The sequence below is a fragment of the Medicago sativa genome, chromosome 3, assembly GCF_051527215.1.
Source record: "Medicago sativa cultivar Bolivia chromosome 3, Bolivia_mono, whole genome shotgun sequence".
NCBI lineage: Eukaryota > Viridiplantae > Streptophyta > Magnoliopsida > Fabales > Fabaceae > Medicago > Medicago sativa.
In genome coordinates this window covers 70497097-70515545 of record NC_140751.1, presented here as the reverse complement: position 1 = coordinate 70515545, position 18449 = coordinate 70497097, and the positions used below count along the sequence as shown (strand labels likewise).

General features: G+C 32.3%; 1 pseudogene across 1 annotated transcript; it reads right to left on the bottom strand.

Annotated features, from left to right (window-relative positions):
• Positions 1-10142: 10142 nt before the first annotated feature.
• Positions 10143-13438, bottom strand: LOC146939720 (receptor-like cytoplasmic kinase 176; annotated as a pseudogene). Its single transcript, XR_015031759.1, has 6 exons — positions 13172-13438; positions 12191-12504; positions 11768-11903; positions 11518-11660; positions 11302-11425; positions 10143-10667 (listed from the first exon to the last, which is right to left on the bottom strand). The product of XR_015031759.1 is annotated as a receptor-like cytoplasmic kinase 176 (transcript).
• Between the last annotated feature and the right edge of the window lie 5011 nt (positions 13439-18449).

Sequence of the window (18449 nt, the reverse complement as noted above, 5' to 3'; positions counted from 1 at the left end):
ACACTCGTTAACAAAACCCATAAAAATTTAATATTAAAAGGCCGTTAAAAAGTAGTATCATATAAACACTCATTACCATTTTTCTATAAACATAGTTTCCTTTTAATGGAAATATTAATTATTATTTTATTCCATTAAACAAAAACAAAATATTTATAATTTCTATTAATATTACATGAATGTCTTTTAGGGAGTTGAAAAATTAAATTCAACTTCTCAATAGAAATCCCATGCAATATTAAGAATCAATGTATGACCCGTCAATAAAAACACTCTTACATGATAGTATGTCCTGGAATGGATAGTTTTTTGTTTTATAACAAAGTTCCTCTCTATTTTACTGATAGTTAACGATGTGGGACATTTGAATTTGTTCTGAAACGTACATTGTAATGGAATTTGGCCATAAGTATATCTTGCAACAAAAGCTCCAACATTAACAATCCTCAAAGGATCAGTAATAGCATGAACAAATTCTATCACACGATCACACTGCTGAATTATTTGGTGAGATCAAACCATCAAACTTCTGTGTACACATTCCTTGCCTGGCAAAACAGTATGAACCTACTTTGTCAAAAACAAGTTTACCAATCCGAAACACAACCATTTGTTTCTTTATGTTCTTGGTCCTTTAAAACATCTTCGGTACAAACCTTGTGCATTCATCATACACAAGTCATAGAAGAAAGAAGAAAACAAGGAAGGCATTGTTTTCTCATATATAGCTTTCAAAACTGAGTTATTAATTATTGGGGTTCCTGTATCTTCTAATCACTCTTTATATGACTAAATTTATTTACATTTTGTCTGAAATGTATTTGATAACACTTGTGGTACATACTTTTGTTCTCAAAGTATATATCAACTGTCAAGGGCGTAAAACCAAAATCATGAAAGTACTCACCAAAATTGAAGGTAAAGTTTGAACTTTTCACTCTTATTTTTAAATTATAAGCCACCTTGGTCGTATAATGAGCCATATGCAAAAGTAAGTGGAGGGAAAATAAGTTGCAATTATGTGCGTGTGTCATGGGACAATTGCCTTAGTAATTCTCCTCCACGTCTGATTGTAATGGAAATAATGATATGGGAAACGGAACTGGTGCAAACAAAAGGGCTTAGGGATGGCAGGTGTGAAGGGAATGTTGACAGCAATGGAGGGATGGGTGATTCAGGCACGACGACGCATGGTGCAGGGTCAACAGAGCAAAGTTAACGTCACCACGCTCGACGCTATTTCCAAGCAACTCGTATTGTTCAAGGTTTTTCATTGTTTGAACAATTGTAGGAAAGACAAGCAGGATGTTGTATGTATTTTGAATCAATTTTCTTCGAACATGTTTTTAAACTAGAAGTAATGAACATAATTTCTTTTGAAATTAACCTCAAAACTAGAAAAAAAATATTTAGCAAAGATAAAAGTAAGATGAAACATGGTGATCAATCACTCATTGGCACTTCTCAATGCATGTGCGCCTTGATTTTGTTTGAAAATTTAAAATGTAGCTTTTATACTATGGTGATTTTGCACCGTGACTGTCAAGTTCATTCACCGTGATTATACATACGTGATTGGTTGTATGTTACTTAACACCTTCCACTTTCATTCACCTTCATAGAGCCATTGCCTCTCTCTCCAACGAGCTATTTCATTCTCTTACACTGTTTGCAATTGGAAAATATTTAATTTCGTTCTCTTTCATTCACTTGTCCCTTATCAAATTGTAAACGATGGAAGAGAATAAAAGAGCTCGTGGGAGAGAAAAACAATGGCTGTTGAAGGTGAATATTCGTCGAAGTTCTTATAAGGGAGGTATTTGTAACTTTTAATAAAATTCAAGGGAGGTATGTGTTTAGTTGAAAACTAGAGTGAGTGTTAGTGTTGTTTAAAAAAACCTCATGAGAAGTAAGTGTAATTTTTCCCTAATTAAAAGGTGGTTATATGTTTCCCTTTTGAATTTGTCAAAAAAAAAATGTTTCCCTTGTGAACGTAACTCAATTGACAAAGACGATGTAATATGCGGGAATTAGAATTTTAACTCTTGATTCCTTAGTATTCCTCATTTATTCACAAAAGTGAATTTTTAGCCAATAGACTACTAGACTAAAAAAAATACGGTCAGATTAATCTATTAACCATATTCAAGAATAAATATTTATCATTGATTAATTAATTTAGTGAAAAATATATTCAATTATTAGTGTATTTCTCTTATTTATGAATTAAATATATAAGCTATATTTTGCAAATTAAAAAACATGACAATTCAAAACCGACCCTAATTTAAGTTAGGGTTTTTCTAATATGTGCAATATTGCATATGTTAAAATAAAATTAAAAGTTACAAATTTTTATTGAAAAACAACAATTATTTATTAAAAAAATTATATATTTAATACAAAATGCACAAGTTCCAATACAAACTTACTATTTTGATTTTCTTAACATGTGTAAATTTGCACATGATATAAAAATCCTTTAAACCAATTCAAATAAATGAAAGAAATACTCCATCTGTTTCAAGTTATATGTTATTTTAGCAAATTTTTTTGTTTCAAATTATATATATCATTTTACCATATCAAAGAGTCGTTAATTTTTACTTTCATATTATGCCCCCTACTATTAATTACTTTATCGTTTTCTAATTCTCTTAGAAAAACTGTTTAAAAGGACCCTTAGGACATTGTTTAAAAAACCAAAATACGTAACTTAAAAAGTCTTGCTAACAAGTGCCCTAAGACACTCTTTAAAAATTCTTAATTAAGAAAATATTTATAGAAAAAGTTAAAGAGTTAAATTTCCAAACATTGAATACATTAATTTCTATAAAAATTTACTTCCTCCGTCCTAGTTTAACTGTGCCAGTTGACCATTTCACACAAATTAAGAAAAGTGTATAAATGAAAGAGAGAGAAAAATGATTTTGAGTATCTTTGTTAAGGAGAAAATAGGTAATTACCCCATGAAATTGTAAGTTTCGTCAATTACCCCTGGAATTAACAAAACTTCAAATACCCCCTCTGAAATTACACAACGTTAATCAATTTACCCCTTCGTCAAATTTTTCTGTTAGTCAACATGACGTTTTGCAAATACCCCCCTGAAGTTTTGCACTTATGTGCAAAATGCCCCCTGAACTTGAAAATTTATATATTTTTTCCTTATCCTTAAAAGCGACTGTACTATCACTTAATTGTGGAGCATATTAGCTAAGTTTTGACGGTATACAACCATATATGTTCCCTGAAAGGATCAAACATTAACCATGTATTACAGCCTTATGATATGAAAGTCAACATAACAAAGTACAACCACACCTCTCAGATGGAAAACTAATGCATGGCATCCATAATGAAGCATATAAATGACATATGATTGGCATAACCAAGGTGTCAAAATATATGACTTTGTTATTGCTAATTTTAACCACACCAAAAATTTCCAATTCCTTTATATTGTGAGCACTGCACACTCTACACCAACACACTTCTCTCACTTTCAAGAAAAAATACATAAACTTGTCACTTCTCTCACTTTATAAAAGATCTTGAAGGAATCATGGTCTTCTTCCCCCGTTAGAATTCAAATGAATGGTAATAATATTATATTATGTATATTTCATTATGTTTTTTTTAAGAAAATAAAAAAACATGATAGCCACCATCCTTCTGATCTCTAATGGGTAGACTTGGCAACAAAATCCGCCCCCGTCAGACCCGGCCGCTTACGTCCTGAATTTAACGGGGAAAAGCTGATTTAACTGGGTGCGGGTGTGGGGGGAAATTTGAATTTTTAGTACGGGGCGGGGTTGGGGGATGCTTACACCCGCCCCGCACCCGCTTTTTGAATTTTACTTTATTAAACTTTATAATCTTAATGTCATAAGCACCAACCTATTTTAATATATTATTACTCTTTAGAAACATATTTATTATATTATTTTGCTCTTTTGAAAAAAGTTTATTAGATATGTAATTATTAATATAATTATTGTTTTTTGTTATGAAAAAAATAAAAAAAATATGTATTTTTTAAATATTTTATAACAAATAGAGTTTTCGCGGGTGGGGGGTGGGGGCGGGGCCGGGAGACCCGTCCCCATTGGAGGCGGGGTTAGGTGTTCAATTTTTACATGCGATATGGTTTGGGGATGGGGGCGGGTGCATGGAAGCGGGGGCGGGGATGCTTAAACCCTCCCCCGATCCGCCCTGTTGCCATGTCTGCTAATGGGGTGAAGGACAACTTGAAAAAGAAAAAACATCATCTGATGTTGGAACGAAGAAATGCTTTTATGTTTGTTTTTTAAATATTCTCGAGTTTTGAACATTATTGTAAGGTTTACCAAATACTGCCAATATATGGTTGTATACCGTCAAAACTTAGCTAATATGCTCCACAATTCAGTGATAAAGCAACATTTAAGGATAAGAAAAAAATATATAAATTTTCAAGTTCAGGGAGCATTTTGCACATAAGTACAAAACTTCAGGGGGTATTTGCAAAACGTCATGTTGACTAACAGAAGAATTTGACGGATGGGGTAAATTGATTAATGTTGTGCAATTTCATGGGGGTAATTGAAGTTTTGTTAATTTCAGGGGGATAATTGACGAAACTTACAATTTCATGGGGGTATTTGCCTATTTAGTCCTTTGTTAAGTATTGATGCATTCTTCTTTATCACAAATATAAAGTTGAATATATTGAATTAGGAGTGGTGAAAATAATACTCCCTCCGTTTCACAATACTTGTCCATTTTGAAGAAATTACACATACCAAGGAATCAAATAAATGTTGTCATTTTTGATGAAATTCTTTGTGTTTTTTCTATAATACCCTTACTCATTTATTATTTCATTCTATTATTTCTCTCTCTACAATAAATAAGTAAGGGTATGATTGATAAACCAATAATTAATGTTGCATTGAAACTTGAAAGGGACAAGTAAAATGAAACAAAATAATTCTCCAAAATGGACAAGTATTGTGAAACGGAGGGAGTATTAATTATAGTTATAATTAGAAAAAAGTAATTATTATTGTATTAAAAAGAGAAATGAGTCAATATTCTTAAGACAATATTTTTTTTATGGAGGAATGCTATGGAAAACCTCTTTTGCACTCTCTCTCAAACACTCCCTCAACCATTGGTCCACATCATCAATTTTTTTAAACCCAATACATGATGACCGGCTACGCTGGTTTTTTTTTTTTTTTGGTTACGGCTACGCTGGTTTCATATACTTATCATTTTTTATTCAAATAAAAAAACAAAAACAAAAACGCATATCCTTCTGCTTAACTTCTGTGAAGTCTAAACCGACGCTTAACCTTTGAAGCCAACTACCTCATCGATGAGCTCTTATGGTGCTTTGACACTTTGGCATCTAACTAATTTTATTCTAAACCTACTTTTTTTACAAGGTTTATTAACACCTAATTGAAAAAAAATTAATCATTTGGCAGCGATTGGAGAATCTAACCAAATCTGATTGAAAATGAATTGATTAATGAACAAAGGTAATTGATTAATTGAAATTGATGATTGGGGTGATAGTTTGCAGCAAGAATTTGCAGAGGTAGTTGTGATTTTGGTGGAGACTACAACAGTAATGGTGATACACATGTTTGGGCGGCGATGACGAGTTGTTTCGACGACGGTAATGATGGGTTGTTTTGATAGTGGTTATGCTAGTTTTGAATGTATGTGGGTGAGGAGCAGGTTTTTGGTTGAAGGGGAGTTGATGGTGATGGTTACATTGGGAAGAAGACCATTAAAATGGATACTGATTTTTCCATGGAAGGGGTCAAGGGTGCTTGATGAAAAACAACAAGGTGAAATAATTAAAGAACCGGTTGCCCAAAAAAATGTTTAAAACTTGGATGACATGGCCCAATCAAAAAGAGAGTGGTAATTGAAGTGTTTGAGCGTCGGTTATTACAAAACAGAGTAGTGTTTAAACATTCTAAAAAGGTACTCCCGGTCTCAAATATAAGAAAAGATTCCTTTTTTAGGTTCATTGAGTAGTTAATGTATCTAGTCTACATTGTAAAGCAAATACATTAATTATTCAATGAACCTAAAAAAAGAATCTTCTCTTATATTTGAGACTGGAGGGAGTACATAAGAACACTCATTAGAATTTCCCTATTAATTATAGTTTCTTTTTAAAAAAAATATTAATTATTATTTTATTCCCTTGACAAAAATAATTTATTTATAATATTATTAATATTGTATGGATGACGGTTGAGGAGTTGAAAAATTGAATTCAACACCTCAAGATACACCCTATACAATATTAAGAGTCAAATGTATGACCCATCGATAAAAATACTCATTCTCCTTAAAAAAAAAAAAATACTCATTCTGATTTTAGACATATTGTTTCATAGTTTTTTGTTTTATAACCAAAGTTCTGCTCTACTCCACTTATAGTTATCGATGTGGGACAATTGTCTTAGTCATTGTCCTCCATTCCTCACCCTCTGTCCTAGAGGTTAAAAGCACCGATGAAATGAAGAAGAGGCATTTCTGCTTAAACCACATGAATTATCTTCTTCTCTCCACTAATTTCAATAACATTGATCCTACAATTGAAGCCAACACAGTAGAAGAAAAGAAGGAACATAATTACAACCTGTAATACTTGGATCTCAGAAGTTCATATAAAGGAAAACTTCTTACATTCTCTTGTAGAAATTTATCCGTATTATGCTCAGTTTATTTTAACACATATTTTAATTCCCACACCATTTCATTGTTGAGTCTGCCTTACCTATGTGCAATAAAAAATTCTTACACATTTAACGTATGATTGAATGAAAGACAATGTGAAGATCCTCAATTCTACAATTCCTTATATAACAAGAGGGGATTTCTAATTACCCCTCAGAATTTCTAAACAAATTTTCCTCAACCAAACCAATATATAATGGTTCAATTTTGATATTTACTTTTGTTATGCTTCAGATGCCTATACTAAACACAACATAAATAATCACATATTATTAATTTGAAGCTAGTCTTTTAATTTTTCACGTTTAAGTCATTTATTAAATACACACAGTATAGAGAAAGCCTACACTATAGATTAATTTATTTTCTTCCATACCAAGCAACAAAATTTATTAAAAAAAATACACATATTGAATCATTCAGAAGAATCAAAACCCAAATCCAAACGATCTCTAATTTAGCAAACACAACGTTAGATACAAGCTGAACAAGTGATTAACAAAGTTAAAAATTGAAATGGAAAAATATCGAATCAGAATGATATATACCATTTATGTGTAGGACTCTCAGCTTTGACGTTTGCACTAAAACAGCAACCCATCAATATAGAGCTAATTCAATAATATTATAAAAATGATAAAATAGTTTAATTGAAGGGTAAAAATGAAATAAAAATCCAGCCCAAACAGATGTATCCTTATTATTACCATTTTTCTCTCTTTTTTACTTATATACATTTTCTTAATATGTGAAAGATAAATGAAAGTAAATCTTTTATAGTTTTATTAATTTTGTATATTCATCTTCTGACCATGTGATTTGAAATTATAAGTCAATAAAATTGACTCAACTTTATCACATCTACATGGCCATAAAGAAAAAATCATACAAAACTTAGATTGTTTGCCAACTTTATAGCTGAAAATGTTACTAAGGCAACAAAATAGCCTTTTATTTTAGGGTTAATTAAGTAAATGGTCCCTATAAATATTCAGAATTTTGTTTTTAGTCCCTACAAAATAAAATCACACTTTTTAGTCCCTATAAAATTTTCCATCAACATTTTTTAGTCCCTATAAAATTTTCCAACAGCATTTTTAGTCCCTATAAAATTTTTCTATCTGTATTTTTAGTCCCTAAAATGCTTAAGGAAAATGTCACAGGGACTAAAAAGTGTGATTTTATTTTGTAGGGACTAAAAACAAAACTGTGAATATTTATAGGGACTAAAAACTTAATTAACCCTTTATTTTATAACGAAAGTTCATCCCAATTTTAGTCATAGTTATGCATGTGGACATTTGAATATGTCCTGAAATGTACATTGTAATGGAATTTGGCCATAAATATATCTTGCAACAAAAGCTCCAAAAATACTTCCCCAAGCACTAGCTCCAACATTAACAATCCTCAAAGGATCCTTCATACGACTCTATCACACGATCACTCTGCTGAATTATTTGTTAAGATCAAATCATCAAAACAAGCATGAACCATTGTTTATAAGCTACCTTGGTCGTATAATGAGCCATATGCAAAAGGAGGTGGGAAGGAAAATAAGTTGCAATTGTGTGTGTGTGATATGTAAAAGAATATAATGAAAATGAAACATGAATAAGCATTGGATAAAATTGAATACTTACTAATTACTAACAAGCCATTGGCAATTTAAGCTGTGAGATTTTATTTATTTTTCAAAAAAGATATAACAACTTTGTTAAAGCAAACAAGTTATATAGTAAGGAACTTCTTTACAGAGACTATTTATTATTGGCTTTGTGTCTCTTGCATTTTTGGGTTGAGTAGATAACACTCAATTTGATGATTTTTTATCATGGAAAACAAAGAAATAATTATGTTTAACTTTTATCTCCTCCACATCCTGATTGTAATGGAATCGACCATCATAAGCATCTTGTAAGAAAAACTCCAAAAACACTCACCCAAGCACCATTAGCAACAAACCCATTTGAGTCTGCATTACTTTTGAAGTTGTTTTACGATACGGAAACATTTTGTAAAATCACGGTAAGGCAAAAGCTACATAGGTTACAATGACAAGTTGCAATTGACATAGGGCGAGTATGCATATGGGTTAGAAAGAAACATATTTATATAAGTTACACAGAAATTTATGATGTTGTATTTACAATATATGTTTGGATTGACAATGAATTTGACAAAGTCATGATGTAAAATCACGGTAAAGCAAAAGGTACATTTTAAAGTTTTAAACCAAGCTAGTCTAATAAAATAAAATAAAAACACAAGATAATTTGATATGCTAGTCTAATAAAGCAAGCTAACAAATAAGATAAAACACATTTATCAATAAAAGATAAAAATATAATATTATTTATAGTTTAATTCTCAAAAATATCCGTCCAACTAGTTAATAATATTATTAAATTAAATATTTAATAGTTGGACACGATTTTCTAGAGAATAAAACTAACAGCATTGTAAAGCTAATATTGCTCCATGATGTGAACGACAAATCCCATTGTCTTTTATTTTATAACCAAAGTTCCGCTTTACTCCAGATATAGTTATCGATGTGGGACAATTGCCTTAATTCCAAAGTTCCAGCTCCAATACTAACAACACTTAAAGGATCATCAAGCTTCTCATCTAAACCATTGAATCTGTGTTACTAACTACACCACAATGCTACAAAAACCAACAATGAATACAAGAAAGAGTGTAATTGACATAGATGGTAGTTGGAGAATGGACAATGGCAGCTTCATAGCAACAATAATAAGTAAAACAAAAAAAATTCCCTTTTACGTGATATAGTCTTTTTTTTTTAAGAAACGTGATATAGTTTAAATGGTTGTACTTTGAGCGTTTGAGATTTAAGAATGTTCAAATATCATTGTTGTTTCAAAAACGACACATCCATAATACTATTGGAGTCACTTTAAGATATGGAAACTCTTATGTAAAAGTTAAAAGAAAATTTGTGATTGGCTTAGTGCAAGTATGTATACATACGTTGCAAAGACACATTTTTGTTTAAATTACACAGAAATTTATGATGTTGCATTTACGGTGTATGTTTCTATTGACAAAGGATTTGCCAGTGGCAGAGTCATGGTGCAAAATCATAGTAAGGCAAAAGCTACATTATAAATTTCAAACAAAAGCAGGGCACACATGCATTAAGAAGTGCTAATGAGTGATCCACTACTAATCCAAATATGCACTTAACTCATCATCCATACGTATGCATTTTCTCTAGTACTCACTTTCATATACACATAATGATAGAGTATGATGAGAAAGAAATGTTGGAATGTGAAAAGAAAAACTTTTGTCACTAACGTTTCGGCATGAAAATCTGTACAGCACGTCAACAACTAGACATGTCATTGGATGATATGGATGATGAATATAGGAAACACCCTATCTATGTATATATATTCTTTAAACTAATGTATACTGTCTGAAGTATGTGTCATATGTCCAAAAATTTCTTCTTCTACTGATGGAGAGGAGAAGCAGCAGATGAACTCATATGAGAAGTACCTTCTCCACTTAAAGATTCATCGACGCTTTTTCCATGCTCTTTTGAACCACTGCTGCTTGAGCTATGCCCATTTGTTTTGTCATTGGAATCCTGAAGTTGTTCCAACGATCTCACCACCTCTTCAATGTTTGGTCTATCTTTTTGTTCTGCCGACAGACATCGAATTGTAACGTGAGCTACTTTAATTGCTTCACGCGATGAGTATTGGCCTTCAATACAAGCATCCATGACTTGAGAAATTTTGGTTTGCTCATGAGTAATGGTTTGGCCCATGCAACTAAATCATGCTCTCCAGATGGTCGGTTTTTATCCAATACACGCTTGCCTGACATAATTTCTAGGAGAACAACCCCAAAACTGTATACATCGCTCTTTTTAGTTAGGTGACCTTCACAAAAAAGACAGCAAAAAAAAGGTTAGGAATGAAATTGTAGTTTTTTTTTTTCTTTTTTTTCCATTCTGCTGCTATAAGATGTAATATAGACCTTACTAAAGCAAGGACTAGCAGCACATAGTAGTTGGGGAGGGAAAGTGAACTCATGTAGTGAATACATTGTTCTGTGGTGAAGAAAATTGATTTCATCACAAAGCTAGAAATCTAAGATTTTTCGAAAAATTGACTTTGGGACTGGAACAATTTAAGGGACTGGATCAATTTAAGGGACCAGACGCCAAGCATAACTAATTTGTGGTCAAACCATGTTTTAAGACTTCCATGTCTGGTCGTGAATTCAAACATTGGCGTACTAAAAGTGGAGGGTTTCTGTCAGCATTGCTTGTTGAATTTGAATTAAAATGTAGACAGCATCTGAGTCAAAGTATACTAAAGTACGTGGGAAGAATTAAATGTCGATTCGAACGAGTAGAGACTATCTTTTTCCTAGTAGTTTCAACACAATGAAATTGATAGTGCAGATAATATGTTGGTCATAAATTGTTCTGCACATATATAACTGCCAGATCCAAATTTCTCATCCACTATCATATGATGAAATATATTTGCAAAAATAATTTGACGATACCTGTGGCTAGATACTCAGGAGCTGCATAGCCTGGTGTGCCCGTTATCCTCGTAGAGACATGACTCTTACCACCTTCTGGTCCATCTTTTGCCATCCCAAAATCTGAGAGTTTTGCATTATAGTTCTGCTTGTTAACAAAAAGGAATGTTACCACGCAAGTCTAATTATTAATATCTCTAGGTTTCCAAGCTAGTAATTTCAACGTAATTCACTTACAGAATCAATCAAGATGTTAGAAGTTTTGAAGTCTCGATATATCACTTCGACTTCATTGCTGTGAAGAAATGCAAGACCCTTAGCAGAATCAAGAGCTATCTTCATTCGGATTTTCCAGGAGAGTGGCTGAAAGTAAGAAACTCCTGATCCATAAACATTTGGTAGAGATGAGATCTTGAGGGATTTAATATACTAAATAGTAAATGAAAGAACTAATAAAACAAATGAAGGAGGAAAGTTAATAACATACTTCTAAACAAATGATTATCCAAACTTCCTATGGTCACAAATTCATATACCAAAATCCGGTAGTCATCCTCTAAGCAGTAACCTATCAGTTTCACTAGATTTGGATGATGCAGCTGTCCAAGGTAGTTGATTTCTGCCTATGAAATAAAAGGTTAATGTTAGAGCAACAACCCTGGCTCAAAAGAAAACATACTTGAAAAATGCAAACAAAGGTCAAAGAGTGCACAAGATTACAACTGTGCCAATTGTGCATACGTCTCCAGCTACACAGTGGCTGCAGTGGTTTTCTATTATTCAAGCTTAAAGTTACAGATTACAACTTGTTTTAAATACTAAAAAAAAAAAGTGTCCTAAACTAATTTGATATTTTCGTAACGTCAAAGTGCAATCAAATTCTTAATTATTAAGCCTACAGGACACTCACATGTCCCTGATTGCTTTCTTGGTTAAGTCTCTTGACGACAATGACAAAACCAGTACCTGGTTTAGTAGGAGCTAGTGTGTGCTCATCGATCCAACCCTTAAATACACAACCAAATCCACCTTCGCCAATCATACTATCTGGACGAAAGTTCCTTGTTGCGGCTCTTATCTCATTGATAGTAAAACACTTCAAATAGTTTGATTGCAATATCTCACCCTCAGTCCTAGAGCTTAGAAGCACAGATGAAGAAGAGGCCTTTCTGCTTAAACCACTTGAAACATCGTCTTCTCTCCCAACGACCTTTGAATTCAAACCTGCTTATCTCAGAAAAAAACAGGAATTAACTTCTTAGGTGATAAGATGGCAAAAAAAAAAGAAAAAAAAATCTACCAATAATTCCAATAACATCGATCCTATATTTGAGTCCAACCCAGTAGATGAAAAGAAGGTACAATAACTATGTAATACATTGGATCTCAGAAGTGCATGAAAAGGAAAATTTCTTACATTCTCTTGTAGAAATTTCTTTTAACACATATTTTAATCCACACACCACTTCATGGCTGAATCTACCTAAACTACATGCAAAATTTATTCTTACAAATTTCAAGTATAAAAAGTATGATTGAATTAAAGATAGATGGAATACCTCATAGCTAGAGGGGATCTATGATCACCTCTTAATAATTTCTAAACAAATTTTCCTCACTCAAACCAATAGTATAGTTCCAGTTTGATTGTTACACTAAACACAACATAACTCATCACATAGTATTCATTAAATAACAAATATACAGAAAGTATAGAGAATCCTACAACTATTTTAATTCCTTAATTATATAACAAGCAACATAATATATTATAAAAAAAAAATTACATATTAGATCATTCAGAACTCAAATCTAAACAATCAAAATTGAGCTGAGATAACAAATAATTTAGTTAAAAAAAGAAAAAGAAAAAAGAAAATAAGAATATTACCATTATGTGTAGGACTCTCAGCTTTGACCTTTGCACTAAAGCAGCAACCCATCATCATAGAACAAAGAATTTCTGGATCCTTTCTTGTCTCTTGTTAATTTTCAGTGCAACAAAAAATGTGCAGGCAAGCCGCAATAGAGTGGTTGTACAACAACAGCAAATTGACAACACAATTTGGAGGAAACCAAACGCAGACTATTACAAATATAATGTTGACGCATCGTTCTCAAGTTCAAGAAACAGATTCGGAATAGGCATTTGCACTCCAAATGATCAGTGTTGATGAAGGTGGAGCTATATGCTTACTTTATGCTCCTAGATATGGGTCCACAAATCAAACCGCATATAATTGGATCAGATCGGATCGGTTTTTTAAAATAAACCGCATATAATTTTATCTTTGGATAAGATGAAATCCAAACCGTACCGTGAACACCCCTATTAACTACCATAGAGTTATTATTAGAGAATGCAAAAATACGTTCGTTTTTTTTTTTCTTCACAAACTCGAATGTGGAGTTTATTAGGAGAGAAACCAATAAGATCGCTCATAGTCTTAGAAGAGAAACCAATAAGATCACTCATAGTCTTGCTAGAACGACTATATATCTTATTTTAGTTCAGTGGCGAAGCCCTTCATGGGCTGAGGTGGGCCACGGCCCACCCCCAAAATTTAAAAAATCAACGATTATAGGTCTATTTTACGAGATTTTATACAATTTTGTGTCGGTTTTAAGTTTCAGTTGATCCAAATTCCCGCAAAGTGATGTAGTGGCCCACCCGAAAAATTTAAATAATTCAATTATAGGTCTATTTTGCGAGCTTTTATACAATTTTATGTCGGTTTTAGGTTTCGGTTGATCCAAATTCCCGCAAAGTGATGTAGGGGCCCACCCAAAAAATTTAAATAATTCAATTATAGGTCTATTTTGCGAGACTTTAAACAATTTTTCAACGGTTAGTTTTAATGGCCCACCCTAGCTTTTTTTTCTAGCTCTGCCATTGTTTTAGTTTCCGCTTATTGAAATACATATTGTACTTGCAATGAGTACAATATCTAGAACTAGGGTTTAGTCTATTTTGGTCATGCCTTGAGAATGCTCTCAAGGGGCTATTTATAGCATTTCTTGAGCTTGTTTCTCCGTGACTTAGGCCCCAAGTAACTTAGGCTCTAAGTCACGTTTAGAGCTTTCTAGGTGCTTCTAAAAGCCTTCTGAGGCGTCCCCCTTAGAAGGACGTGCCTAGGGTCGTTTAGGCATCTCTGAAGGATGTTATGCCCTTAATCATATATTGACAGTCCACAGCCCCATGGATGAGTCCTGGGACAAGACGAAATAATTAATTATAAAGTTGACGGTCCACATACTATGAATGAAATGAGATAGTTTATTGTTGTTAAAAAATAAAATTATCCTCAAAAGAAGGAAAACAATACAATTTATCGAAAAAATTAAAAAAATAAAAAGTTGTTTAAAGTGCCAAAAAAGTTGTTTAATAAGATGAAAAAGTTGTTTAAAGTGTGTGATTGGTTGTATGTTACTTAACACCTTCCACTTTCATTCACCTTCACAGAGCCATTGTCTCTCTTCAACAAGTTATTTCATTCTCTTCCACCGTTTGCAATTGGAAAATATTTAATTACGTTCTCTTTCATTCACTTGTCCCTTATTAAACTGTAGATGGAAGAGAATGAAAGAGCTGGGGGGGGGGGGAGAGGGAGGGAGGGAGAATGGTTGTTGAAGGTGAATATTCGTTGAAGTTCTTATAAGGGAGATATTTGAACCTTTTAATAAAATTCAAGGGAGGTTTGTGTTTAGTTGAAAACTAGAGGGGGTGTTAGAGCATATCCAATGGGAGGTCCTTGCTTAACAAGGACCACTCCCTGCTAAGGACCCTCCATTGGAGGAAGAAAAAATGAGTCTCCATTAAGGAACGAGTAACTATATAAGGATCATCTCTCTCATAGGCAACTAACAGGTCCCACGTTTAAAAGAAGTAATAAAATATGTATTATGTGGTCCCGCTTACAAAAGAAGTAATATTTTAATAATTAACAGTTATTTGGATTTCAAAAAAAATAATTAATAGTTGTTTTAAATATTATTTTATCTATTTGTCATCATTTTAAACAAAATGTAATTCATGCAAATTATTATTATTATTTTTTAACGAATGAATGTAAAATTTGTAATGTTAATTTTTCCATTTTCAAATTATTAGCAAATGTGGCAGAAATTTAAGTTTATACGAATAAATAAATATTTTATAATTTAATTTTTTAAGGATTATAATTAAATATTATGAGGTAATTTATAATTTAATAAATAAATTATTTTTGTTTAATGATGTAAAGTTAGTGTGGTCTATTTAAGTACTTTTTATTCGAGTCCTTATTAGTGTATTTCCATTGGAGTCATTAAGTCCTTAATATGTACTTTTATTAAAATATTATAAATAAGTGATGTGTAACGTGGGGTCCATTTAAGGAGTCACTATTAAGGAACTACCATTGTGGATGCTCTTAATTAAAAGGTGGTTATATGTTGCCCCTGTGATTAAAGAAACCTCATGATATGTCACTTTCTTTACCATATGAAAGAGTCGTTAATGTTTACTTTTATATTATGCCCCTACTATTTATTACTTTTTCATTTTCTAATTCTGTTAAGGAAAATGCTAAAAAGGACCTTAAGAACATTGTTTAAGGAATTAAAATAGGATCTTGTTAACCAGTGCCCAGGAAATTCAAAAGTAGAATGTTTTTTTTGGGAATATAAACTGTTACTTTTGACTAACTAATTATTACATCACTTTTTAATAAATTTTTTATCTCTTTTAGCTGCTTAACCAATGCCCCGGGGGCAATTGTTAACATTGTCCATTAAAATAAGTAACTTAAAATAGTCTTACTAACGAATGTCCTAACTCTAACGACACTCTTTAAAGATTCTTAATTAAAAAAATGTTTATAGAAAAAGTTAAATAATTCAATTTCCAATGCATTGAATCCATTAATTCTATAAAAATTTATTATTTAAAGCTTGTTAAAAAATATAAAAAAAAACACTCCTTAACATTTTCCTATTAATTCTTTAAAAAAACATTTTCCTATTAATTATAATTTCCTTTTGAAAGAAATATTAATTATTATTTCATTCCCTTAAACAAAAAATAATTTATTTACAATTTTAATTAATATAGTATGAATGTTTATTGGGGAGTTGAAAAATTAAATTCAACCCCACAAGAAACTCCAAACTATATTAACATGAAGAGTCGATGTATGACCCATCAAAAAAGAAAGGGTTAATTATGTTTCTAGTCCCTATAAAATAGCGACCTTGTAAGTTTAGTCCCTACTTAATTTTAATAGCATTTTTAGTCCCTAATTTTGTTTTTCTGTACTGAGTATTAGTCCCTACTCAATTCAAATTTGTTTAATTTATGCTTAAACTCTTAAATTTTTGAACAATTTTTTGCAGACATGTTTAGAACATTACTAAAAGTTCGTCCGCAAAAAATTATCGCAAAATTTGATTTCTACATCCAGATTTTATTACTTTTTATCTTTAACTTTTGTCGTTTTAAAAAATTCATATTTAATTCATTTCATGTCAGAAAATTCTAAATTTTAGTAAACGAACCTTTCATAGTGTTCTAATCTTGTCTCAAAAAAATCGTTCAAAAATTTAAGAGTTTAAGGATAATTAATCAAACTTTGTTTTAGCAGGGACTAAAATTATAAGTAATTTTTTTTTATAGGGACTAAAAATGCTATTAAAATTAAGTAGGAACTAAACTTACAAGGTCGCTATTTTATAGGGACTAGAAACATAATTAACCCAAAAAAAAAAAAACTCATATGATTTTGGACAAATTGCTTCTTAGTTTTTTGTTTTATAACGAAAGTTGCTCTCTATTTTACCAATAGTTATCGATGTGGGACAATTCTCCTCCATATCCTGATTGTAATGGAATTGGCCATAAGCATATTGGCAATAAAAGCTCCAAAAACACTCCCCAAACTCCCAAGTACCAGCTCCAACAGTAACAATACTTAAAGAACATCATTAGCCTTACAAAAAGGTTAGTAAGATCATCAAGCTTCTCCTCTAAACCATTGAATCTGTATTACTAACTACACCACAATGCTACCCACCAAGCTTCAAAAACCAACAATGAATACGATGTGGGATATATGAATTTGTCCTGAAATGCACGTTGTAATGGAATTTGGCTATAAGTATATCTTGCAACAAAAGCTCCCAAAACACTTCCCAAACACTAGCTCCATATCGGTAAAATTGAGTAGCATGGAAAGTGAATGAATGTTAGATTAATGGTTTAGATGGTTGGGCTGATTGAAAGCCATATCTAAGGAAGGAGAGAAAGTCTACCGTATGATATGATAACGTGAAGGGATTTACTTTTCCCACCCTATGACCTTCTCGCGCGCCCTGCAAAAATTCCAAATATACCTTCGGTCCGGATTATATAATCCGGACAAGATTGCTAGTGATTTCCGGAAAACGAACTCCGGACCAGATGTTATGTGCTTTTTTGTGTCTTTCTTTGATGCCAAGGGTCTCTGTTGACCGTTATATGAACCCCACACAAGCTGCAATGCAATTGCAGGGTTCATAGGAACGGTCAACAATGACCATGACACCACAAACACTCCTACAAAACTTAAAAAATTTGAAGAGAATGGAAGAAAAGAGGTGAAGTGAAGAATGAAGGTATTTGTTGAAGATGGAAGCCTATTTATAGCCTAAAACAAGTCCTAGGTCATTAATACAGTCAATGAAAACGTGTTAGTGGTTGTAACCGTCCAAACCCACATTAATGGCTCTCTTTCAAAAGTGCTGAATCATTCCGGATTATACATTCCGGAATGTCCTTAGCTCTACAAAGAAGTGCCAACTTTCCCCTCGTTCACCATAATCGCATTAATCCGGAAAATATAATCCGGAAACCAAAGGTGAATTCCGGATTGTATTTTCCGGACCGCGTCAGTGTCATGACCGGTGGTCTGCACCACACGTTTTTGACAGTGGTCAAGTTAAAAAACGTGTTTTACCACGTTTTTTTGACTGAATTTATGGCTTCCGTCCAATTTTCACCCACCCCTCCCTATAAATACCCTTCCAAACCCCACCATTTCTCACACCATCCCTCTCCTCCTCTTCTTCCTTCTACAACCATTGTTTTCCATCGTTGGCCTTTCATAAATAAGGGCCTCGTTGAAAACTTTCAGGGTTTGTATGAACAGCCAATG